General features: G+C 51.2%; 1 protein-coding gene and 1 long non-coding RNA gene across 6 annotated transcripts in view; one reads left to right on the top strand and one right to left on the bottom strand.

Moving 5' to 3' along the window:
• The window catches only part of TRAF2 (TNF receptor associated factor 2), a 45,214-nt gene extending 33,381 nt beyond the window's left edge, over positions 1-11,833 (bottom strand). Inside the window, exons 1-2 of one of the 5 annotated variants that reach the window (XM_008005563.3) lie at positions 11,747-11,833; positions 11,045-11,088 (exon numbers count right to left, since the gene is read on the bottom strand). The gene's annotated coding sequence lies outside the window, so the exon portion shown is untranslated. The other 4 variants (XM_008005560.3, XM_008005558.3, XM_008005565.3 and 1 more) reach the window with 4 other exon arrangements.
• LOC140713006 (uncharacterized) lies at positions 7,115-12,751 on the top strand. The gene is made up of 2 exons (XR_012094905.1): positions 7,115-8,269; positions 8,430-12,751. It is a non-coding gene; the product is annotated as an uncharacterized lncRNA (long non-coding RNA).
• Positions 12,752-25,949: the final 13,198 nt, after the last annotated feature.

Genomic DNA, 25,949 nt, shown 5'->3' with positions numbered 1-25,949 from the left:
GCGTTTATCATGACACGTGGAGACGCGCTACGTACACATACATCACTAAAACCAAAGGTTCACAGAACTACACTTCGTCTTCATGAGAGGCATTCTGAGTGTTCTGTTTTCTTTCTTCTGTTCTGATCAGAAACTATTACATTGATTTCGTGAGCCACTAATGGTGTATTGATTTATTTCTGTTTTTTTCTGAGACAGAGTCTCGCTCTGTTGCTCAGGCTGGAGTGCAATGGCGTGATCTAAGGTACAACTGCCGCCTCCCAGGTTCAAGCGATTCTCCTGTCTCAGCCTCCTGAGTAGCTAGGACTACAGACGCCTGTTACCACGCCTGGCTAATTTTTGTATTTTAGGAGACAGGGTTTCACCATGTTGGCCAGGCTGGTCTCGAACTCCTGACCTCAGATAATCTGCCCCCCTTAGCCTCCCAAAGTACTGAGATTACAGACATGAGCCACTGTGCCCAGTTGAGCCACTAATAGTTTAAAAAGGTTTAATGGTTTTAGAAGTGGCTTCTAACCCACTTTGGACAAACAAATTTTCTATTTTTAAATATCATTAGTTTTTTTTTTTTTTTTTTTTTTTTTTTTTGAGACGGAGTCTTGCTCTGTAGCCCAGGCTGGACTGCAGTGGCCGGATCTCAGCTCACTGCAAGCTCCGCCTCCCGGGTTTACGCCATTCTCCTGCCTCAGCCTCCGGAGTAGCTGGGACTACAGGCGCCTGCCACCTCGCCCAGCTAGTTTTTTGTATTTTTAGTAGAGACGGGGTTTCACCATGTTAGCCAGGATGGTCTCAATCTCCTGACCTCGTGATCCGCCCGTCTCGGCCTCCCAAAGTGCTGGGATTACAGGCTTGAGCCACCGCGCCCGGCCAATATCATTAGTTTTTAAGCCACATTTTTTTTTTCTTTTTTTGAGACAGAGTCTCGCTCTGTCGCCCAGGCTGGAGTGCAGTGGCGCGATCTTGGCTCATTGCAACCTCCGCCTTCCAGGTTCAAGCCATTCTCCTGCCTCAGCCTCCCAAGTAGCTGGGACTACAGGCACCTGCCACCATACCCGGCTAATTTTTTGTATTTTTTACTAGAGACAGGGTTTCACCGTGTTAGCCAGGATGATCTTGATCTCCTGACCTCAGGTGATCCACCCGCTTCGGCCTCCCAAAGTGCTGGGATTACAGGCATGAGCCACCACGCCCAGCTTTAAGCCACATTCTTTAGGACAAAATCCTATTTCATACTTGTTATAAGATGTTAAATAAGATATAAAATGTGAAGAACCCTATAAGTGCAGTCATGCTAGTGTAGAATGGGGCAAGAAGGTAAAATAAAGGATTGTTTTGCTAGGGTAGACAGATTCAGTGGGCCGGGCGCGGTGGTCACGCCTATAATCCCAACACTTTGGGAGGCTGAGGCGGGTGGATCACGAGGTCAGGAGATCAAGACCACGGTGAAAACCTGTCTCTACTAAAAATACAAAAAATTAGCTGGGTGTGGTGGTGGGCGCCTGTAGTCCCAGCTACTCAGGAGGCTGAGGCAGGAGAATGGTGTGAACCCGGAAGGTGGGGCTTGCAGTGAGCTGAAATTGCGCCACTGCACTCCAGCTTGAGCGACAGAGCGAGACTCCATCTCAGAAAAATAAAAGATTCAAGGTGAGCCTTCTCTTTTTTCACAATGTCACTGAAGAGTGTCCTGGCGCATCTTTCAGACGTTTTTTTTCTTTTCACGTCGACATTCCTCCCAAATGTGCTCTTGACAGTGGAGAGACAGAGGTGTGCCCTCCCTGCCCTAGGCATGCCTGTCACACACACAAGAACCACAAAAATGGGCCAGGCGAGGTGGCTCACACCTGTAATCCCAGCACTTTGGGAGGCCAAGGTAGGCAGAGAGCTTAAGCTCAGAAGTTTAAGACCAGCCTGGGGAACATGATGAAACCCTGTCTCTACCAAAACCACAAAAAAATGGCTGGGCGCGGTGGCTCATATCTGTAATCCCAGCACTTTGGGAATGCAGAGGTGGGTGGATCACCTGAGGTCAGGAGTTCAGGACCAGGCTGGCTAACACGGTGAGACCCTGTCTCCACTAAAAATACAAAAAATTAGCCAGGCATGGTGGTGCAAGCCTGTAATCCCAGCTACTCCAGAGGCTGAGGCAGAAGAATTGCTTGAACTTGAGAGGCAGAGGTTGCAGTGAGCTGAGATCGCGCCACTGCACCCCAGTCTGAGCAAGAGTGATCCTCTGTCTCAAAAAAAAAAAACAACAACAAAAAACAAATGAAAAAACAAATCTAAAAATACAAAAAATGAGCCAGGTGTGATGGTATGCATCTGTGGTCACAGCTACTCAGGAGCTGTATGACCTGAGTGGGAGGATCACCTGAGCCTGGGAGGAGGAGGTTGCAGTGAGTCGAGATTCACAACAACGAGCATGGCCTCCATCCCCGGCAGACGCTCCTCACACACACGGCCTCACGTGGCCATGATGACGTCCCGACACAGCTGGGAGGTCAGGGATCATTATTCCTGTTTCCAAATGAAAACACAAACCCAGACAGCCAGGCCACGGCAGGCATCCTGGTCGAGGGCCCCTGAGGTCCCACTGATGCCCGCACTGCACTCTGGGGTTCCTTGTGCTTAGAGATTGCTTAAACATTTTATTTGAATCTCATTCATAAACATATTTTAAGAACTAATGAAAAGCACCACGAAGGCTCAAAAGTGCTACACCAAGATTTTAGCACACTTCTGACACTCCCCCAATTTGCTCACACGTTGGAATCCAACTTCCGCTGTGCCTAGCACGTCCCAGAATCTCCTCCGGCTTAGACTCGGAGCTCTCAGTGGCCTACACAGGAGGCAGAAGGGACTGAACTGAACACATGGTCACCTAAACCAGACACACAGACTGAGACCTGGTGCGTGGCCAGACAGCATGGGCTGCTCTTGCTTTCCATACGTGTCACAAGAGATGTGAGGGGTCAGATAGGAGTGATTCCCTCTGGAAACAATGTGCTGCTGGTTTTTTCAGGCTTCCAAATCAGTTTTACTTTAAAACTCCCAATTCTATCATGTAAGTTGGCTAAAAACCACAGTGCCACCCCTGCGGTGACCGACTGAACGAGTGTGCAGGGGGAGGACACAGACACGCGGTGACCGACTGAACGAGCGTGCAGGGAGGACTCTCACACATGCGGTGACCGACTGAACGAGAGTGCGGGGGGGACACACGCGGCGACCGACTGAACAAGTGTGCAGGGAGGACTCTCACACACGCGGTGACCGACTGAATGAGCGTGTGGATGGGACACATGCGGTGACCAACTGAACAAGCGTGTCGGGGGGACTCTCATACATGCGGCGACTGATTGAACGAGCATGCAGGGGGGCCACACACACGGTGACTGACTGAACAAGCGTGCAGAGGGGACACACGCGGTGACCGACTGAATGAGCGTGCAGGGGGGACTCTCACACACTCGGTGACTGAACAAGCGTGCGGGGGGACTCACACACGCGGTGACCGACTGAACGAGCGTGGGAGGGAGACACACACATGGCGACTAACTGAACAAGTGTGCAGGGAGGACTCTCACACACGCGGTTACTGACTGAGCGTGTGGGGGGGCCACACATGCGGTGACTGACTGAACGAGTATGCAGGGAGGACTCACACACACAGTGACCGACTGAACGAGCGTGGCGGGGGACACACGCAGCAACCGACTAAACGTGTGCAGGGAAGACTCTCACACACGCAGTAACTGAACGAGTGTGCAGGGAGGACTCACACACGTGGTGACCGACTGAACGAGCGTGCAGGGGGGACTCTCACATATGCGGTGACTGAATGGGCGTGCGGGGTGGGGGTACTCTCACACATGCAGGGACCGACTGACATGGTAGCTTGCACCTGTAATCCCAGCTACTTGGGAGGCTAAGGTTGGAGGATCACTTGAGGCCAGGAATTCGAGACCAGCTTGGGAAACATAACAAGACCTCAGATATAAAAATAAAATAACAAAAAAGTTAAAATGGCAAAGAAATGTCAAGAACAGGTTTTAAGGCCGGGCGTGGTGGCTCATACCTGTAATCCCAGCACTTTGGGAGTGCATAGGAGGGTGGATCACCTGAGGTCAGGAGTTCGAGACCAGCCTGACCAAAGTGGAGAACCCCTGTCTCTACCAAAAACACAAAAATTAGCCGGGCATGGTGGGTGCCTGTAATCCCACCTACTCGGGAGGCTGAGGCAGGAGAATCGCTTGAACCTGGGAGGCAGAGGTTGCAGTGAGCCAGAGATCACGCCACTGCACTCCAGCCTGGGCAACAAGAGCGAAACTCTGTCTCAAAAAAGAAAAAAAAGGCCGGGCACAGTGGCTCACACTGGGTGACAAAGCGAGACTCCATCTCAAACAAAAAAACAAACAAAAAAAGAAAAAAAAAACAAGTTTTAATATAAAAAAGCCCCTCCGCGGTGGCTCACGCCTGTAATCCCAGCACTTTGGGGGGCCGAGGTGGGCCCCTCCGCGGTGGCTCACGCCTGTAATCACAGCACTTTGGGAGGCTGAGGTGGGCCCCTCCGCGGTGGCTCACGCCTGTAATCACAGCACTTTGGGAGGCCGAGGTGGGCAGATCACGAGGTCAGGAGATCACAACCATCCTAACAGGGTGAAACCCCGTCTCCACTAAAAAAAAAAAAATTAGCTGGGCGTGGTGGTGGGCGCCTATAGTCCCAGCTACTCAGGAGGCTGAGGCAGGAGAAGAGTGTGAACCCAGGAGGCAAAGGTTGCAGTGAGCCGAGATTGCGCCACTATACTCCAGCGTGGGGACAGAGCAAGACTCCCCTCCACAGGAGAGTGGGGGGCATCTGGCACCCTTGTTGCTAATGGGGCTGAGCTGTGTGTTCCCTTCACAACGGGACACCCCCACAAGAAATCACAGAGGCCTTCACTAAGCTGGAGTCATCAGGCAGCTGAGACCTGACATCCTGACTCTGGTGTGTGAACATGGTTTGGTGGCATCGGTGACTCTAAAAAGGACAAGCTGTATTGTTACGCAAGTCAAACGCCACCCAAACCATGACACCAAATCAGATATGGGTGCAACCTGGCCGCTGCAGGGGTCACCTCATCGCCGCAAACGTCGCCTGCCTTCAACCCAGGTCTTACTCCTCTCACAGGCAGACTCCAAGATGTCCCAAATGCTGGAGATTCAAACTTCCTCGATTCCTGTCTCCCACAGTGCACGACTGCTTCATACAATACTGAACTTCACGCAAGAGTTCACTGGGTGGCACCTGATTCTAACCCACTTCTATAAAAGCCCATCTGAACATTGATCTGGAACACTGATCTGCATGCAGCCATGAATATGAGGCCCTCCAAATACTCGAAGTTCACTTTAAAATTATAATTTCATGGCCGGGTGCGGTGGCTCATGCCTGTAATCCCTACACTTTGGGAGGCCGAGGAGGGTGGATCACCTCAGGTCAAGAGTTTGAAACCAGCCTGATCAACATGATAAAACCTCATCTCTACCAAAAATACAAAAATTCACTGGGCGTGGTGGCACGCGCCTGTAATCCCAGCTACTCGGGAGGCTGAGGTAGGAGAACCGCTTGAACCCACGAAGCGGAGGCTGCAGTGAGCCGAGATCGCACCTCTGCACTCCAGCCTGGGCAACAAGACCAAAACTGTCTCAATAAATAAATAAATAAAATTACAATTTTATATGTAACCCCATCTTTTTCAGGTTCAACATAATACCAAATAGAAACTTGGTAACAGCCTAAACTCCTAACAATTGTTTATACGAAAGTATCAGGAGCAAGCGTTGCAGGAGAGAAGCTCTTGAATCTCACAAGTGTTCACCCATTAATACATTTAGTTTCTCGTATTAAAACTAGAGCTGTTAACACGGAGAGAGATTGAGTTACAGTGCAGCAATTCCGTCCCTTCAAGATCATGTGAGCAGGGTCCGTTCTCAGTCCTAGTTTCCCTTGACTTGACCCAGACAAGGCTCCCTCCTCCTCCGAGCCCCGTCTTCACTGACTGCCAGACACCCTACCTGCTGTCGGCCCTACACCAAGTGTGCGTTTGGTGCTCTTCTGCACTGACCCTCAGCCCTCAGGGCCGCAAAATGCCAACTCCAAAATACCCAGTTCTGGCCCTGACCGTTCCCCTGACCCCAGGCTGCACATCTGGCCCCCTCCCGAGAGGCCATGGGCGCTGTGACTCCTTCATCTTGGCCTAGGAAGCACCAGCCTTCAGCTGCTCAGGCCAGATTCTTGCAGACATTCTAACTCCTTTTTCTCCGCTCTACCTTCCACAAACATCCCCTGCCAATCCCAGGCCCAGGCCCAGGCCCTGGCCCCGGCCCCACCCGGCGCAGCCCATCCCGGCACCGGCTCCTTGCTACCCCCCGACCCTCCCAGCAGCCAGAGGGACTTTTCCACCCAGGCTCAGCCGGGGTCTCCCCAGCCACTCAGCAGGAAGGCAGCAGAGTCGGCTCCGCCCCCAGCCTCACCGGTCTTCCCCGACCCCCGGCCGGGGGGCGCGAGCAGCCTCAGGGGTCGGAAGCGTCCCTGACCCGCCCGGGCACGCAGTCGGGTGGGGGTGCGGGGATTCGGGGACACGAGGGGCCCACACCTGAGCGTGGAGGGGGCGACAGGACGCGGGGGAGCGGCGGACCCGGGGCAGGGCAGGGCCGGGTGGGCCGCCCACGGGCCTCAGGCGGGGCTGGGAGCCGCGACCCCGCGCGAGCCCCGGGACCGTGCCCCGACGCTGCTCCGAGGACGGCCGCGCGCGTTCCCGAACTTTCCCGCGCCAACCCCGCTCCGACTTGGTTTCCGGCCCAGCCGCTCAGAGAAATCCCCTCGGACTGGCCCCGCCCCCGCCCCGCGGCCTCTCCCGCCCCCGCTCCCGCTCCGGCTCCGGCCGGGAGTCTCCCTGAGAAGTGCCCGTGCCTGCGCCCGACCCCGCAACCGACCCCGCGCCCGCGCCCGCGCCCGACCTCGTCCCCGACCCCGCACTCGCCTCACCCAACGGTCGCGGCGCGCCCGGAACTAAGGGCCCGCCCAGCCACCGCCCCCAACGGGCCGCCGCCGCCGCTCCGCCGAGGGGCCTGACGGACGGACACGGGAGCCAACCAACGAGCCCTCAGGAAGCTGTAGCGAGCGCCATTGGCCAGATCCGCCCCGCTCTGAGCGCGCCTGACGGACTAATACGGGAGCCAACCAGCGAGCCCGCAGGAGCCGCAGCGGGCGCCGATTGGTCGGCGCTGAGACGGCGTGGGTACCTAAGTCGCCCTCTGCTTCTTCCTCGCAGAGCGCGCGGTGCGGGGCGCTGGTGCGGGGAGCTGTTGTAACGCTGCGCCGTGGGCTTGGCGTCAATTGGGTCCCTTTCCCAGGTGCGGCGAGACAGCGAGGCCCTTGCTTCCCCTCCCGTGGCCCCCGTGCGGAGACCCCTGCCGCACACCCGAGAGGTGAGCCGGGAGCCCAGGCCGGGCGGCACCCGTTCCCACGAGGCGCGCGTCGCGGGACCCGGGGCCCTGGCGGGGCGGCCACGACCTGCCGGACACCTGCGGGTCCCTCTGCCTCCCCCGGTGCCGGGCTTAGAGCGGGGCCTCAATTTGGGTTACATTTGTGAAAAACAGGACCAAAAGAATACTGCGCGCCTAAGTAAGGTATTAAGGATATGGGTCTCCTTTTGGGTTGAGGTAATGCTCTGCAACCAGACGGTGGTGACGGCCGCCCGACATGGCCGGTGTGCTAATCCACTGGGTTGTGCACTGTATTATTATTTTTTTGAGATGGAGTTTCGCTCTGTCGCCCAGGCTGGAGTGCAGTGGAGTGATCTCGACTCACTGCAACCTCCGCCTCCCGGGTTCAAGCAATTCTCCTGTCTCAGCCTCCCGAGTAGCCGGGATTACAGGCGCCCGCCACCAAGCCCGGCTAATTTTTGTATTTTTGGTAGAGACGAGGTTTCACCATGTTGGCCAGGCTGGTCTTGAACTCCTGACCTCAAGTGAAAACACAACCAGTGACCTCCAGACACTCAAACGAAAACAGTGGCCTTGGCGGCCAAAACAGGGGCTGCCCTAGGAGTCCTGCGGGCTGCATGGGGCAGGCGGCACCGTCATCTGCTCAGGAGAACGGGAGCTGCAGCAGGTTCTCTCTGGCGGTGCACGGGCTAGCACTGGACACACTACCTCCTCTCCAGCCAGCTTTTGGTGAAATGGAGACCTTTCTCCCCGCTTTGCAGAGATGGAAACGTTCACGGAGGTAAGTCTACTCCAAGCATTCAGACCCTGAGACCACGGGACTGCTCAAAGATGGAATACACTGCAAAACAGGGCAGGCTCTGAAGTTACATAATTTACGCAGGCCACGCTGTGTCCCCAGGCGCCAGTGCCACATTTCATACATGTTACTTGGTTTGCAGTTGGAGTTACCCTCCCTTGGAATTACCCTCCCCTAAACCCACATTCCTGGGACCGCAAGGCCTTGAGATGGAACTCAGGAAGCCATTGGATTCCATCAACGTCATCACCCCTGAGTTTGCTGCAAGCAGCCATGGAAACGTTCGAAGTTCGCACCTGCAGGCTCAGTGAGGTTGCATTCAAGCCCAGTAACTGAGCTCTGAGATGTGAGGAGGCTTCTCCTCCTGGCTGCACCTGGGAGACTCAAAGCTGTCCTGAGACTGTAGCAGCCAATTCGGAATGAAAAAGGGTTCACGCGGTGGCTCATGCCTATAATCCTAGCACTTTGGGAGGCTGAGGCGGGAGGACTGCTTGAGCCCATGAGTTGGAAACCAGCATGGGCAGCATGGCGGAACCCCATCTCTACCAATAAATGGAAAAAAAATTAGCTGGTTGTGGTGCTGCACACCTGTAGTCCCAACTACTTGGAAGGCCAAGACAGGAAGATGACAGAAGCCCAGGAGGTGGAGGTTGCAGTGAGCTGTGGTTGCTCCACTGCACTCCAGCCTGTGCCATAGAGTGAGACCCTGTCTTTTTTTTTTTTTTTTTTTTTTGAGACAGTGTCTTGCTCTGTCCCCAGGCTGGAGTTTAGTGTCGCAATCTCGGCTCACTGCGACCTCTTCCTCCCGGGTTCAAGCAATTCTCCTGCCTAAGCCTCCAGAGTAGCTGGGACTACAGGCGCACACCGCCACACCCAGGTAATTTTTTTTGTGTTTTAGTAGAGACAGGGTTTCACCGTGGTGCCCAGGCTGGTCTTGAACTGAGCTCAGGCAATCTGCCTGCCTCAGCCTCCCGAAGTGCTAGGATTACAGGCCTCAACCGCCGCGCCCGGCCGACCCTGTCTCTTTTAAAAGAGAAAAAACAGCCAGGCACAGCGGCTCATACTTAATCCCAGCACTTTGGGAGGCCGAGGCAAGCAGATCGCCTGAGGTCAGGAGTTTGAGACCAGCCCGGCCAACATGGTGAACCCGTCTCTACTAAAAAAAAAAAAAACACAAAGGCCCAGCACAGTGGCTCATGTTTGTAATCCCAGCACTTTGGGAGGCTGAGGCAGATGGATCACCAGAGGTCAGGGGTTCAAGACCAGCCTGAACATGGTGAAACTCCCGTCTCTACTAAAAAAATTTTAAAAAGGGGCCAGGCGTGGTGGCTCACGCTTGTAATCCCAGCACTGGGAGGCCGAGGCGGGCGGATCAAGAGGTCAGGAGTTCGAGACCAGCCTGGCCAACACAGTGAAACCCCGTCTCTACTAAAAATACAAAAATTAGCTGGGCGTGGTGGCGCTTGCCTGTAATCCCAGCTACTCAGGAGTCTGAGGCAAGAGAATCGCTTGAACCCGGGAGGCAGAGGTTATAGTGAGCCGAGATCGTGCCATTGCACTCCAGTCTGGGTGACAGAGCTAGATTCCATCTCAAAAAAAAAAAAAATACAGAAAAGGCCCGGCACAGTGGCTCATGTTTGTAATCCCAGCACTTTGGGAGGCTGAGGTGGGTGGATCACCTGAGGTCAAGGGTTCAAGACCAGCCTGGCCAACATGGTGAAACCCCATCTCTACTAAAAATACAAAAATTAGCTGGGCGTGGTGGCGGGCACCTGTAATCCCAACTGCTCGGGAGGCTGAGGCAGGAAAATCGCTTGAACCCGGGAGGCAGAGGTTGCAGGGAGCCAAGATCGCGCCACTGCACTCCAGCCTGGGTGACAGAGCAAGACTCCATCTCAGGGAAAAAAGAAGGGGTTCACCTGTTTTGGGGAGGGGTTCACCTGTTTTAGGACACTCTACTTCCTTCAGGGTAACGGGAAAGTCATTCTAACAGCTTTCAGACAGTGGTCTCCAACTTGGGGTGACACACCTCACTGGTCCTGGATGATGACAGTGTTGAAGGGCTGAGTCTGAGACCACCTCAGCCCCACCCCAAGTCTAGAAAAGGTTTCCCAAGCTTGGCAAATGCCCACAGCCCTCAAGAGCCGGCAGTGACCAGGATGACTGCCCTCTGCCGCCCAGTCTCAGAGTACTTGCCCCAGTGCTGCTCTCATGAAAATGCCTTTGTTTATTTTAGATTGCTCTGTTTCCAGAAGATTGGCACACACACTTAAAAAAAAAATAAAAAACTGGCTGGGTGTGGTGGCTCACACCTGTAATCCCAGCACTTTAGGAGACTGAGGAGGGCAGATCACCTGAGGTCAGGAGTTCAAGACCAACCTGGCCAACATGGTGAAACCCCATCTCTACTAAAATACAAAAATTATCTGGGCATGGTGGCACGCCTGTAATCCCAGCTACTTGGGAGGCTGAGGCAGCAGAATTGCTTGAACCTGGGGGGCGGAGGTTGCAGTGAGCCAGGAGTGCGCCGCTACACTCCAGCCTGGGCAACACAACAAGACTCTGTCTCAAAAATAATAATAATAATATTGATTGTGATGACAGGCCTGCAAGGCATAGCAAGTTGATACCAGTCTGACTGAGAGGCGGAGGTACACTGATTGCGAAGTGCCTCCCCACCCCGCCCACCAGCTTGGAAGCTGTGACACCTTGGCCTGGGGACTCGCCTCATTTGCTGGCTGGAAAGGGGTGACTCACTCTGGCCATGGCGCAGCTCAGGGGATTCCCACGTGGGCTCCTTCCTGCGGAAGAGAAAGCAAAAGTCAGCCACCCAGGCTTCCAGCAGGGGCAGGGGGAGGAGATGCCCCCGGGCAGTCTCAGGAGAGGCCCCAGCGTCCTCCCACTGCCTGAGGGCTAGGGTTGCAGGAGCAAGAAGGAGAGCAGCAGTTGGAACCTGGAGATGGACACATGCAGCTGTTGTCCTGGTCTCCGTGTCCTGACTAGAGGGTACCAGTGTCCCTGGAGGGGCGGCCTGACCATGGACCAGAGCAGATGCTGCCGTGGACGCCAGCCACTCACTGACCTGGCCAGGGAGGACCCCACAGCTGCTCACTGGGCCTGCAGAGCACGGGGGGTTAGGGGCACCGTGCCACTGGCGTCTGCCCTCTGTGCCCAGCAGGGCTCTGTGGATGCATCTGAAAGCCAGTGGCTGCGTGTGCCCTCTGCACCCAGCAGGGCTCTGTGGATGCGTCTGAATGCCAGCAGCTGCCTGGCTTCCCTTGGGCGTGGTTGGCGCCCTCGAAGGCTCACACCTCATGTCCTTTTACTCAGGTCTTGGGACGACAGAGCCCAGCTTGCAGACAGAGCCAGGAGGCAGAATGTCCGAGCTAGGCCCCCTACAAGACCGTGAACAAGGGACACCCTTGTGTGCCTGGTGATGTCCCCAGGGGAAGTGCCCACCTCAAATAGCCGCAGTCCACTTGCTCACACCGAGAGCTTGCCTCTTTTTTTCAGACGTGTGCAGGTCAGCCTTGTGCTGCAGCCTCTGAGGGAAGCTGGTTTCACTCTCACTCTGTAGTCACCTGACAGGAGTGTTTCCAGGAAGACAGCTGCAGCTCTGGGCTAGAGTCCCCTGCACCAGCCCCAGCCCTAGCCCTGCCCTCACCCCCTCAGGCCAGTGCACAGGGCACAGAGGCTCTCTCCTCATCAGCTCCGCAGGGAGCCTCCCCCAGGGCAACCTTTGATAAAAGGAGAAAGGCCTGGGGAGGGGTGGGACCTGGAGGCAGGTTTGCCTCCATGCCAGACAGTGGGGAAGCTCTTGTCCTCCAACTGAATGGCGTAGAACCTCGGGGGGAATCTGAAGCTCGCCTGTCCGGGGCAGGCCCAGGGCTGGCTGCAGGCAGGAGACCCTTGAGCACGTGAGCTTGTGCTGTCACACAGCAGAGTCCGTGCCAGCAACCGTGGGAAAGAATGGATTTCTGTCTGCTTGTGTTTTCTGTGAACTTGGGAAGGACACACAAGAAAGTAATAAAAGATTCATGCCTGTAATCCCAGCACTTTCGGAGGCCGAGGCTGGAGATCACTTGAGCTCAGGAATTCAAGACCAGCCTGGGCAATATAGCGAAACCCCTGTCTTTACAAAAAATGCAAAAATCAGGCCAGGTCTGGTGGTTCATGCCTGTAATCCCAGCACTTTGGGAGACCAAGGCAGGCGGATCACCTGAGGTTGGGAGTTTGAGACCGGCCTGACCAACATGGAGAAACCCCGTCTCTACTAAAAATACAAAAATTAGCTGGGCGTGGTGGTGCATACCTGTAATCCCAGCTACTTGGGAGGCTGAGGCAGGAGAATCGCTTGAACCTGGAAGGCAGAGATTGCCGTGAGCTGAGATTGCACCATTGTACCCCAGCCTAGGCAATAAAAGCCAAACTCTGTCTCAAAAAAAAAAAAAAAAAATAGCTGGGCATGACGCAATGGCACAATCTCGGCTCACTGCAACCTCTGCCTTCCTGGTTTAAGTGATTCTCCTGCCTCAGCCTCCCAAGTAGCTGAGATTACAGGCACATACCAGCACACCCGGCTAATCTCGAACTGGTTTCAAACGCCTGACCTCAAGTGATCCTCCCACCTTGGCCTCCCAAAGTGCTGGGATTACAGGCGTGAGCCACTGCGCCCTGCTGTAATGGATGTTTTCTAACCAGGTGTAGTGGTATGCACATGTAGTTCCAACTACTTGGAAGGCTGAGGCCGGAGGATGGCTTGAGCCCAGGAGTTCAAGGCTATTGTGAGCTACTACTGTGCCACTGTACTCTAGTCTGGGTGACAGAGTGATATTCTGTCCCTACAAAAAAAAAAAAGTAATGGATTTTTTTTTTTTTTTTTTTTAGACGAAGTCTCGCTCTGTTGCCCAGGCTGGAGTGTAGTGGCATGACCTCGGCTCGCTGCAACCTCCGCCTCCCAGGTTCAAGCGATTCTCCAGCTTCAGCCTCCTGAGTAGCTGGGACTACAGGTGTGAGCCCTCACGCCTGGCTAATTTTTTGTATTTTTAGTAGAGATGGGTTTTTGCCATGTTGGCCAGGCTGGTATCAAACTCCTGGCCTCCCACCTCATCCAGCTAATTTTTTTTTTTTTTAAGTTTGCAGTAGAGATGGAGTCTTACTGTGTTGCCCAGGCTGGTCTTGAATTCCTGAGCTCAAGCAGTCCTTCTGCCTTGGCTTGCCAAAGTCCTGGGTTACAAGTGTGAGCCACTGCCTGGCCAACATATTTCTTTTTGTTGTTGTTTTTGTTTGTTTGTTTGTTTGAGACGGAGTTTCGTTCTTGTTGCCCAGGCTGGAGTGCAATGGTGAGATCTCAGCTCACTGCAACCTCCGCCTCCTGGGTTCAAGCGACTCTCCTGCCTCAACCTCCCAAGTAGCTGGGATTACAGGCACCTGCCACCACACCCAGTGATTTTGTATTTTTAGTAGAGATGGAGTTTCACCATGTTGGTCAGGCTGGTCTCAAACTCCTGACCTCAGGTGATCCACCTGCCTCAGCCTCCCAAAGTGCCAGGATTATAGGTGTGAGCCAAACTTACTGGTTTTTCATATTAGTTAACGATAACATTATGGTCCAGTTTCTGGCTTTGAGTTTTAACATCTGCAAGCTTGACAGCTTTGTCAAAATTGATCTTTTTCTTGTCATGATGCTCCAGCTATGTTTATCCATCTATTTTTCCTCATGGTCAATCAGAAAACACTTTTTATTCAGTTGAATTTTGAAAATTGTTTTTCACTTAAAGCCATAGATACACAAAGTTAGGAAGAACCTTGACCACAAAACATAATGTTTGGTTTATAAAACTTCCACTTCACAGGACATTCTAGACGTTGTGATTCTGTGTCTTTGTTTTTTTTTAAAGGTGATCCTAGTGACATTCAGATCGCTCTGCAGTCAAAATAATTGTAAATTCAAATGGAAACTCCGTAGTGGCCCCACATGGTGATGATTATACAACTAATGTCCTGTTTTGCTGTCAAAGACAGGAGCCAGGCCAGGTGCAGTGGCTCACACCTGTTATCCCAGCACTTTGAGAGGCCAAGGCGGGTGGATCACCTGTGGTCAGGAGTTTAAGACCAGCCTGGCCAATGTGGCGAAACCTCATCTCTGCTAAAAATACAAAAATTACCCAGGTGTGGTGGTGGGCGCCTGTAATCCCAGCTACTTGGGAGGCTGAGGCAGAACTGCTTGAACCCAGGAGGCGGGGGTTGCAGTGGGCCGAGATCACACCATTGCACTTCACCCTGGGCGACAGAGGGAGCTGCTGGAAAGGCTGAGGCACGAGAATTACTTGAACCCAGGAGGCGGAGGAGGTGGTTGCAGCGAGCTGAGATGGCACCACTGCACTCCAGCCTAGGAGACAGAGCGAGACTCCGCCTCAAAAAAAAAAAAAAAAAAAAGCTGCACCAACAGTGGACAGAGAGGCCTTGGGAGCTGCTGCACGGCAGGGCTGCCCACCGGGGCTTAAGCCCCCAGAACTGTCTGGGACCCCCAGAACTGCCCCGCATCAGCCAGCACAGCCAGGCGACTTTCCCATTCTCTCTCCCACAGCAGGCAGGAGACAGTGGATCTGGGGGCTCTCCAGCCTCAGGGGCACCAGGCTCAGCTCCTCAGCCTGTGGTTCACTGGAGGCTGGCAGCAGGGAGGTTACTTCCCCATGGGTGGGACCAGGTTGCTCTCTGGGACCCCAGCAGAAGTGGCCCTGTCCCACCCCATCATTCTGCAGTGGAATTAATATTGGAACGTCCCACCGGGCACAGAAGGCTGCTCTGCCTGCGGGTTGACCTCAGCAAGGATTGCCAGACCCAAGGGAGAAACAGCCTGAACCAAACAAAGGAGCCGAGAGGGAGGATACCAAATTGTGAGAAGAACCAAATTAGTAATCTTAGAAGAAAAAAGAGAAGAATTTGTGAAAGAGAATGCTATAAAATTCAATGCTATAAAAATAATAGAAGAGGAGTTGGATGTGGTAGCGCATGCCTGTAATCCCAGCTACCTGGGAGGCTGAGGCAAGAGGATCACTGGAGCCAAGGGGGTGGAGGCTGCAGTGAGCCGAGATCACACCATTGCACACCAACTGGGCAACAGAGCCAGATCCTGTATAAAAAAATAAACAAAAACACGGCCGGGCATGGTGGCTCACGCCTGTAATCCCAACACTTTGGGAGGCCGAGACCATCCTGGCTAACATGGTGAAACCCTGTCTCTACTAAAAATACAGAAAATTAGCCAGGCGCGGTGGTGGGCGCCTGTCGTCCCAGTTACTCAGGAGGCTGAGGCAGGAGAATGGTGTGAACCCAGGAGGCCGAGTTTGCAGTGAGCCGAGATCGCACCACTGCACTCCAGCCTGGGTGATAGAGTGAGACTCTGTCTCAAAAAAAAAAAAAAAAAAAAAAAAAAAGGAAGAAAGGAAATATAAGAGGGAGCCCTTAAAAATAAAAAACGTGGTATCAAAATTAAGAAAAATGTTAAGTAGAAAGGTTATACATTGAGGAAATCTCCCAAAATTAGAACAGAAAGAACATGAGTTTAAAAACAGGGAAGACTGGCCAGGCATGGTGGCTCACACCTGTAATCCCAGCACTTTGGGGGGCTGAGGTGGGCAGATCACCTGAGTCAGGAGTTTGAGATTAGCCTGACCAACATGGTGAAACCTCGTCTCTACTAAAAATACAAAAAAGTTAGCCAGGCATGATGGTGGTTGCCTATAATCCCAGCTACTGGGGAGGCTGAGGCAGGAGAATCGCTTGAACCCAGGAGGTAGAGGTTGCAGTGAGCCAAGATTGCACACTGCACTCCAGCCTGGGCAATACAGTGAGACTCCGTCTCAAAAAAAAAGAAAAAAAAATTGGGCATGGTGGCATGTGATTGTAGTCCCAGCTACTCTGGAGTCTGAGGCAGGAGGATCACTTGAGCCCAGGAGGTCAAGGCTGCAGTAAGCCACAATTGCCACTGCACTCCAGCCTGGGAAACAGAGCAAGCCTTGTCTCAAAAATAGTAATAATAATAAAAAAAAGAAAAATAACAGAACCTGCTACCATCAGACTGGGTGCCAATATTTAATAAGAGGAGGGAACGTTTTCTGCCAAAAAGTAGGAAGGACAGATGTCCAGAGAGAGAGGGCTGCACTGTCCCTGCGTGTGATGTCCAGAGAGAGGGCTGCACTGTCCCTGGGTGTGATGTCCGTGTGTCTTCATTGTGGCGGAGCCTGGGAGGGTCCCTGAGCCTGATGGTGCTTCTCACTGCAGGTGGTGCAGCAGCTGACGCAGATGGTGGGGAAGAACGTGAACTGAGTAAGTCGAATGGCCCCAGGAAATTAGGCAAAACCTGGTGCAGTTGTGTGGCCTGCTCTTCTCATTTTGTGTATTAGGGCCTCAACTTTTCTTAGAGGAACTTACCTAGGTACAGCATGTAGTATCAGCAGTGACACAGACATTTTCTTATTTAACCAATGACCACTCAAGGATTGCTTAGTTTAGGTTCAGTTAAGCTACCAGCAGAAGGCACTGATTGTGAAATTTCACGGCGTTACCCTGCTAAGTGGAAAGGTAGCATTAAGAGGGATAAAGGTTTCGTTATGATGTGGAGTCTCATTCCTTTTGTCTTGGGAAAGCCATGTACAGTATTTAAACGTCAACTTCTCCTTCTGGTTTGTAGTTTGAATGTCTCTGGTCATGGCATCAGGCAGTTTGGATTACAGGCTTGAGCCACTGCGCCCAGCCCCATCAGTTTCTTTATTACAGTTCTGAAAGTTTTAATTTAGTTCATTAACCTTAAAAGTTATCAGAAATCTGTGTTCAAGAGTACTTGTTAGAGTCTCTTCCATGAAAAGCAATTTTGGACTGTACCTTATTCCAAATACTTTTAGAAAACCATTGTGAATGATAAAAACTTAAAATAGCCACAGTTAAAACTCAGATGAAGGCAGGGCACGGTGGCTCACGCCTGTAATCCTAGCACTTGGGGAGGCCGAGGCGGGCGGATCACGAGGTCAGGAGATCAAGACCATCCTGGCTAACATGGTGAAACCCCACCTCCATTAAAAATACAAAAAATTAGCCGGGCGTGGTGGCGGGTGCCTGTAGTCCCAGCTACTCGGGAGGCTGAGGCAGGAGAATGGTGTGGCCCAGGAGGTGGAGCTTGCAGTAAGCCAAGATCGCACCACTGCACTCCAGCCTGGGCAACAGAGCGAGACTCCATTTCAAAAAAAAAAAAAAAAATCAGATGAAAGTTCCCAAGTGACAAGGAAACTTTTTTTTTTTTTTTTTTTTTTTGAGACGGAGTCTCGCTCTGTCGCCCAGGCTGGAGTGCAGTGGCCGGATCTCAGCTCACTGCAAGCTCCGCCTCCCGGGTTTACGCCATTCTCCTGCCTCAGCCTCCCGAGTAGCTGGGACTACAGGCGCCGCCACCTCGCCCGGCTAGTTTTTTGTGTTTTTTAGTAGAGACAGGGTTTCACCGTGTTAGCCAGGATGGTCTCGATCTCCTGACCTTGTGATCCGCCCGTCTCAGCCTCCCAAAGTGCTGGGATTACAGGCTTGAGCCACCACGCCCGGCCGTGACAAGGAAACTTAGTTACTTCTGTTACATGCAGCATGTTAAGATAGCAACCAGAATGATGACTAACGGTGTCACATCAGGGCCATCAGACTTTTATACATTTCATATAATTTTTAGAATACATGAATAACATATCCAGAGCCAGGTGTGGTGGATCATGTCTGTAATCCCAGTGACCTGGGAGGCTGAGGTGACGGGATCACTTTTGGCCAAGAGGTTGAGACCAGGCTGGGTAACATAGCAAGACCCCACCTATAATAAAAATAAAATAAATTACCTGGGTGGTGGCACATGCCTGTAGTCCTACCTGCTTGGGAGGCTGAGGTGGGAGGATCTCTTGAGTCTAAGATTTTCAGGTGGCAGTGAGCCATATGCCAGTACACTCCATCCAGCCTGGGCAACAGAGACCCTGTCTATAATAAACAAAAACAGGCTGGGCGCGGTGGCTCAAGCCTGTAATCCCAGCACTTTGGGAGGCCGAGACGGGCAGATCACGAGGTCAGGAAATCGAGACCATCTTGGCTAACAGGGTGAAACCCTGTCTCTACTAAAAAGTACAAAAAACTAGCTGGGCGAGGTGGCGGGTGCCTGTAGTCCCAGCTACTCGGGAGGCTGAGGCAGGAGAATGGTGTGGCCCAGGAGGTGGAGCTTGCAGTAAGCCAAGATCGCACCACTGCACTCCAGCCTGGGCAACAGAGCGAGACTCCATTTCAAAAAAAAAAAATCAGATGAAAGTTCCCAAGTGACAAGGAAACTTTTTTTTTTTTTTTTTTTTTTGAGACGGAGTCTCGCTCTGTCGCCCAGGCTGGAGTGCAGTGGCCGGATCTCAGCTCACTGCAAGCTCCGCCTCCCGGGTTTACGCCATTCTCCTGCCTCAGCCTCCCGAGTAGCTGGGACTACAGGCGCCGCCACCTCGCCCGGCTAGTTTTTTGTGTTTTTTAGTAGAGACAGGGTTTCACCGTGTTAGCCAGGATGGTCTCGATCTCCTGACCTTGTGATCCGCCCGTCTCAGCCTCCCAAAGTGCTGGGATTACAGGCTTGAGCCACCACGCCCGGCCGTGACAAGGAAACTTAGTTACTTCTGTTACATGCAGCATGTTAAGATAGCAACCAGAATGATGACTAACGGTGTCACATCAGGGCCATCAGACTTTTATACATTTCATATAATTTTTAGAATACATGAATAACATATCCAGAGCCAGGTGTGGTGGATCATGTCTGTAATCCCAGTGACCTGGGAGGCTGAGGTGACGGGATCACTTTTGGCCAAGAGGTTGAGACCAGGCTGGGTAACATAGCAAGACCCCACCTATAATAAAAATAAAATAAATTACCTGGGTGGTGGCACATGCCTGTAGTCCTACCTGCTTGGGAGGCTGAGGTGGGAGGATCTCTTGAGTCTAAGATTTTCAGGTGGCAGTGAGCCATATGCCAGTACACTCCATCCAGCCTGGGCAACAGAGACCCTGTCTATAATAAACAAAAACAGGCTGGGCGCGGTGGCTCAAGCCTGTAATCCCAGCACTTTGGGAGGCCGAGACGGGCAGATCACGAGGTCAGGAAATCGAGACCATCTTGGCTAACAGGGTGAAACCCTGTCTCTACTAAAAAGTACAAAAAACTAGCTGGGCGAGGTGGCGGGCACCTGTAGTCCCAGCTACTTGGGAGGCTGAGGCAGGAGAATGGCATAAACCCGGGAGGTGGAGCTTGCAGTGAGCTGAGATCCGGCCACTGTACTACAGCCTGGGTGACAGAGCGAGACTCCGTCTCAAAATAAATAAATAAATAAACAAAAACATATCTATACAAATACAACTTTAGGAAAAGTTCAACATAACCAAAATTATGACTAACATTAAATTTTGATGAATTTTTATAATTTGTGGAACATTTATACCAATAAATATAAATATAACTGGAAGATTTAGCGTTATCATTTGATAACTTATCAAATAAGGCTTATCATTTAATATCTCTACAAGATGAGACTTACATTTTGAGGCTCTTCCTGAACCAAAGTGGAAAATCGCAAAGTTAAATTTAGGTCAAAAAGACTTAACTTAGGATATTGATCCTAGGGAAGCCAGCCAAAGATGTCAAAAGATTCAAAACAATAAAAGTAGAATCATACTAACCAGAGTGATAATCAAAAAACTTCGGGCCGGGTATGGGGACTCATGCCTGTAATCCCAATACTTTGAGAAGCTGAGGTGGGTGGATCACAAGGTCAGAAGTTCGAGCCTGGCCCTGCCAATATGGTGAAACCTTATCTCTACTAAAAATACAAAAATTATCTGGGCATGGTGGTGCGCACCTGTAGTCCAAGCTACTCGGGAGACTGAGGCAGGAGAATCACTTGAATCCAGGAGGTGGAGGTTGCAGTGAGCCAAGGTCATGCCACTGTACTCCAGCCTGGGCAACAGAGACAGACTCTGTCTCAAAAAAAGGAAAAAAAAGAAAAGACTTCAAAAGTAATGTATGACATACATGACCAATTTTTTTAGTTTTGTATTAGTGTATTTTTAAGAGAAAAGATCAATATTTAGAAAGACAAATAATTTCCTTCTAATTATAGCTAACTTAATTACATGCAAAATACCGTTCATAAATTCCCTTTTCACAAGTCTTATCAAAACTTACTCAGACAAGACCAGGCGTGGTGGCTCATGCCTATAATCCCAGCACTTTGGGAGGCTGAGGCTCACCTGAGGTCAGGAGTTCAAGACCAGCCTGGCCAACATAGCGAAACCCCTCCCTACTAAAAATACAAAAACTAGCCAGGAATAGTGGCGTGTACCTGTAATCCAAGCCACTCAGGAGGCTGAGGCAGGAGAATTGCTTGAATCTGGGAGGCAGAGGTTGCAGTGAGCCGAGATTGTGCCACTGCACTCCAGCCTGGGCAACAGAGCAAGACTCTGTCTCAAAAAAAAAAACTTAGACTATTGATAACATGCTTTGACTTTCTGTTTTGTGCTATGGTTCTGCTTTCTTTCTGTATCTTTTTCTTTCTTTTCTTCCTTTTTTTTTTTTCCAGACAAGGCCTGACTCTGTTGCCCAGGCTGGAGTGCAGTGGCTCGATCTTGGCTCACTGTAATCTCCAGCTCCCAGGCTCAGGTGATCTCCCCAATTCAGCCTCCCAATTAGCTGGAACTACAAGCGTGCGCCACCATGGGCAGCTAATTTTTGTATTTTTGGTAGATATGGGGTATCACCCTGTTGCCCAGGCTGCCTCAGCCTTCCAAAGCACTGGGATTACAGGCATGAGCCACCAAGCCTGGCCAGTTTCTTTTTCTTTTTTCTTTTTTTTTCTTTTGAGACGGAGTCTGGCTCTGTCGCCCAGGCTGGAGTGCAGTGGTTGGAGCTCAGCTCACTGCAAGCTCCGCCTCCCGGGTTTACGCCATTCTCCTGCCTCTTTTTCTTAAATAACCAGTCACTTTAGGACAAACATTTACCATATGTGATTCTTTCTCATTTAAAATTATTATCGGCCGGGCGCGGTGGCTCAAGCCTGTAATCCCAGCACTTTGGGAGGCCGAGACGGGCGGATCACGAGGTCAGGAGATCGAGACCATCCTGGCTAACACGGTGAAACCCCGTCTCTACTAAAAATACAAAAAACTAGCCGGGCGAGGTGGCGGGCGCCTGTAGTCCCAGCTACTGGGGAGGCTGAGGCAGGAGAATGGCGTAAACCCGGGAGGCGGAGCTTGCAGTGAGCTGAGATCCGGCCACTGCACTCCAGCCTGGGCTACAGAGCGAGACTCCGTCTCAAAAAAAAAAAAAAAAAAAAAAAATTATTATCTCTCTCTCTCTTTTTTTTTTTTTTTTTTTGTTTGAGATGGAATCTTGTTCTGTTGCCCAGGCTGGAGTGCAGTAGCACGATCTTGGCTTGCTGCAACCTCTGCCTCCCGGGTTCAAGCGATTCTCCTGTCTCAGCTTCCTGAGTAGCTGGGATTACAGGCACACACCACGGCTGGCTAAGTTTTGTATTTTTAGTAGAGACGGGGTTTCACCATATTGGCCAGGCTGGCCTCAAACTCCTGACCTTGTGATCCACCCGCCTTGGCCTCCCAAAGTGCTGGGATTACAGGCATGGGCCACCGTGCCTGGCCATCTCTCTCTTTTTTATAGTTTTACTTACCAAAATGTATCTTAATATCCATAACTTCACATTTGTCTTTCTTGCTTACTGATTCCTATCTTATTCTGTATCTGGAAATAACCTTTAAATAACCTCCAAATTAGACAAAATTATTCTTCAAAAAAGATCACATTTTATGCCTTTCTTATATTTTTTCTCATCAGAAGCACATGTTATTTGAAAATGATCCACACACTTAAAGAACATCTGTTATTTAATTTAACATAACACAATATTAAGATTTAAAGTACATGAAAAGTTAATGTATAAGAAGTAATTGGCTGGGCTCAGTGGCTCACACCTGTAATCCCAGCACTTTGGGAGGCTGAGGTGGTGGATCACCTGAGGTCAGGAGTTCGAGACCAGCCTGGCTGGCATGGCGAAACCCCACCTCTACTAAAAATACAAAATTTAGCCAGGTGTGGTGGTGGGCGCCTGTAGTCCCAGCTACTCGGGAGGCTGAGGCAGAAGAATTGCTTGAACCCAGGAGGTGGAGGTTGCAGTGGGCTGAGATTGTGCCACTGTACTCCAGCTTGGGCAACAGACGGAGTGAGACTCCATCGCAAAAATAATAATAATAATAATAATAAATAGGCTGGGTGCGGTGGCTCAAGCCTGTAATCCCAGCACTTTGGGAGGCCAGGACGGGCGGATCACGAGGTCAGGAGATCGAGACCATCCTGGCTAACATGGTGAAACCCCATCTCTACTAAAAAAATACAAAAAACTAGCCAGGCCTGGTGGCGGGTGCCTGTAGTCCCAGCTACTCAGGAGGGTGAGGCAGGAGAATGGAGTGAACCTGGGAGGCAGAGCTTGCAGTGAGCTGAGATCTGGCCACTGCACTCCAGCCTGGGCAACAGAGCGAGACTCCGTCTCAAAAAAATAAATGAAAGAAAGAAAGAATTTATCTGATTTACATTTACTTAATGTATTTATTTGGGGCACATTGGCATTGTATGTACTAATATACTTATTTTTTACAGATTACCTAGATTTCTTGTGAAAACTGAGATATTGGCTGGGCACGCCTGTAATCCCAGCACTTTGGGAGGCAGAGTGGGGCAGATCACAAGGTCAAGAGTTCGAGACCATCCTGGCCAATATGGTGAAACCTCATCTCTACTAAAAATACAAAAATTAGCTGGGTGTGGTGGCATGTGCCTGTAGTCCCAGCTACTCAGGAGGGTGAGGCAGAAGACTTGCTTGAACCCACGTGGCAGAAGTTGGCAGTGAGCCGAGATCGTGCCATTGCATTCCAGCCTGACGACACAGCAAGACTCCTGTTCAAACAAAACAAAACAAAATAACAGCAAAAAAAAAAACAGAAAACTGAGATATTAGACAAATCTGGTCATCAAGTTATTTCCCTGTAGCAATTTTTTTTTTTTTTTTTTTTTAGATGGAATCTCCCTCTGTCGCCTAGGCTGCAGTGCAGTGGCCTGATCTTGGCTCACTGCAACCTCCACCTCCTGGGTTCAAGCAGTTCTCCTGCCTCAGCCTCCTGAGTAGCTGGGATACAGGCGCCCGCCACCATGTCTGGCTAATTTTTTGTATTAGTAGAGACAGGGTTTTGTCATGTTGGCCAGGCTGCTCTCAAACTCCTGACATCTAGTGATCCGCCCACCTTGGCCTCCCAAAGAGCGGGTATTATAGGCATGAGCCACTGCAGCCAGCCCCCGTTACCTTTTTTTTTTTTTTTGAGACAGAGTCTTGCTCTGTCACCCAGTCTGGAGTGCAGTGGCACCATCTCGGCTCACTGCAACCTCCGCCCCCTGAGTTCAAGTGATTCTCCTGCCTCAGCCTCCCGAGTAGCTGGGACTATAGGCACCTGCGACAATGCCCAGCTAATTTTTTTTTTGTATTTTTTAGTAGAGATGGGGTTTCACCATGTTAGCCAGGATGGTCTCAATTTCCTAACCTCGTGATCCGCCCGCCTCGGCCTCCCAAAGTGCTGGGATTACACGTGTGAGCCACCGCGTCCGGCCGCCCCTGTAACCATTTTTTTAGCTTGTAAATATCAGGTATTCACCTAAGTGAGAACTTTAAACTTATATATTTGTGTATTTTGCAAATAACTCAGAAGATATAGCTGTTTTCATTAGACCAACAACATTAATCTTGCTTATCCAGAAATTACACAAATAACAACCATTCTGTCTTTTTTTTTTTTTTTTTTTTGAGCTCGGCTCGCTGCAAGCTCCGCCTCCCGGGTTCACGCCATTCTCCTGCCTCAGCCTCTTGAGTAGCTGGGACTACAGGCGCCTGCCACCACGCGTGGCTAGTTTTTTGTATTTTTTATTAGTAGAGATGGGGTTTCACCGTGTTAGCCAGGATGGTCTCGATCACCTGACCTCGTGATCCACCCGTCTCGGCCTCCCAAAGTGCTGGGATTACAGGCTTGAGCCACCGCGCCTGGCCAACCATTCTGTCTTAGGCTGCATTTTTTTTTTTTTTTTTTTTTTTGAGACAGTGTCTCACTCTGCCGTCCAGGCTGGAGTGAGTGGCGCAATCTCAGCTCACTGCAAGCTCCACCTCCCGGGTTCACGCCATTCTGCTGCCTCAGCCTCAGCTGGGACTGCCTCAGCTGGAACTACAGGCGCCCACCACCACGCCCAGCTAATTTTTTTTTTTTTTTTTTTTTTTTGTATTTTTTAGTAGAGATGGGGTTTCACTGTGTTAGCCAGAATGGTCTCAATCTCCTGACCTCATGATCCGCCCACCTTGGCCTCCCAAAGTGTTGGGATTACAGGCGTGAGCCACCGCTAAATTTAAATTTCTAAAAGGTATATAGGTTGTTGATTATCACGGAACTATTATAATTTGTAAAATCAGTAGTTTGAAAGCTCTTTAAAACTTCTTAAAAAAGAAAACAATTGGCTGGGCGCGGTGGTTCACACCTGTAATCCCAGCACTTTGGGAGGCTGAGGTGGGCGGATCATGAGGTCAGGAGATTGAGACCAGTCTGGCTAACACACTGAAACACCATCTTGACTAAAAATACAAAAAATTAGCTGGGTGTGGTGGCGAGCGCCTGTAATCCCAGCTACTTAGGAGGCCGAGGCTGGAGAATAGCTTGAACCCGGGAGGCTGAGGTTGCAGTGAGCCAAGATTGTGCTACTGCACTCCAGCCCAGGCGGCAGCATGAGACTCCATCTCAAAAACAAAAAAAAAGAAGAACTAGTGAGAGCGGAGTAAGTGTGTCACTTAAACATGTGGAGGTGAACACCCAAAGGTACAAAGCAGCTGTAAGACGGAAGCAGTAATCTCTGGGGATTGGGAATGTGGTGGGCAGAGGGACAGGGGGTGACCACTGATTTTTTAAAAATCCAAGCAGTCCTGTGAGACTTTTATTATTGATTTATTTACTGAGACAGGGTCTTACTGTTGTCCAGGCTGGAGTGCAATGGCATGCTCATGGCTCACTGTAGGCTTGATCTTCCAGGATCAAGTGATCCTCTTACTGCAGCCTCCTGAGTAGCTGGCACCACAGGCACACATCACCACGCCCAGCTAATTTTTTGTATTTTTTTTTATAGAGACAGGGTTTTACTATGTTGCCCAGGCTGGTCTCAAACTCCTGGCCTCAAGCAGTTTTCCCACTTCGGCCTCCCAAAAGGCAGCATTTTGGCAGGAGGCTGAGGTAGGAAGATCACTGAAGCCTGGAAGGTGGGGGCTGCAGTGAGTTGTGATCACACCACTGCATTCCAGCCTGGATGACAGAGTGAGACCTCATCTCTAAACAAATAAGTAGTAGGAAGACGTTTCCAATGTGGTGAATATGTAGTAGTATGTAGTCCTAAGAAGCTCAGTGGGCCAGGTGCGGTGGCTCATGCCTGTAGTCCCAACACTTTGGGAGGCCGGGAGGCCGAGGCAGGCGGATCGCCTGAGGTCAAAAGTTTGAGACCAGCCTGGCCAACATGATGAAA

Source organism: Chlorocebus sabaeus, chromosome 12, assembly GCF_047675955.1.
Source record: "Chlorocebus sabaeus isolate Y175 chromosome 12, mChlSab1.0.hap1, whole genome shotgun sequence".
Classification (NCBI taxonomy): Eukaryota; Metazoa; Chordata; class Mammalia; order Primates; family Cercopithecidae; genus Chlorocebus; species Chlorocebus sabaeus.
This window is presented reverse-complemented; position numbering and strand designations above follow the sequence as displayed.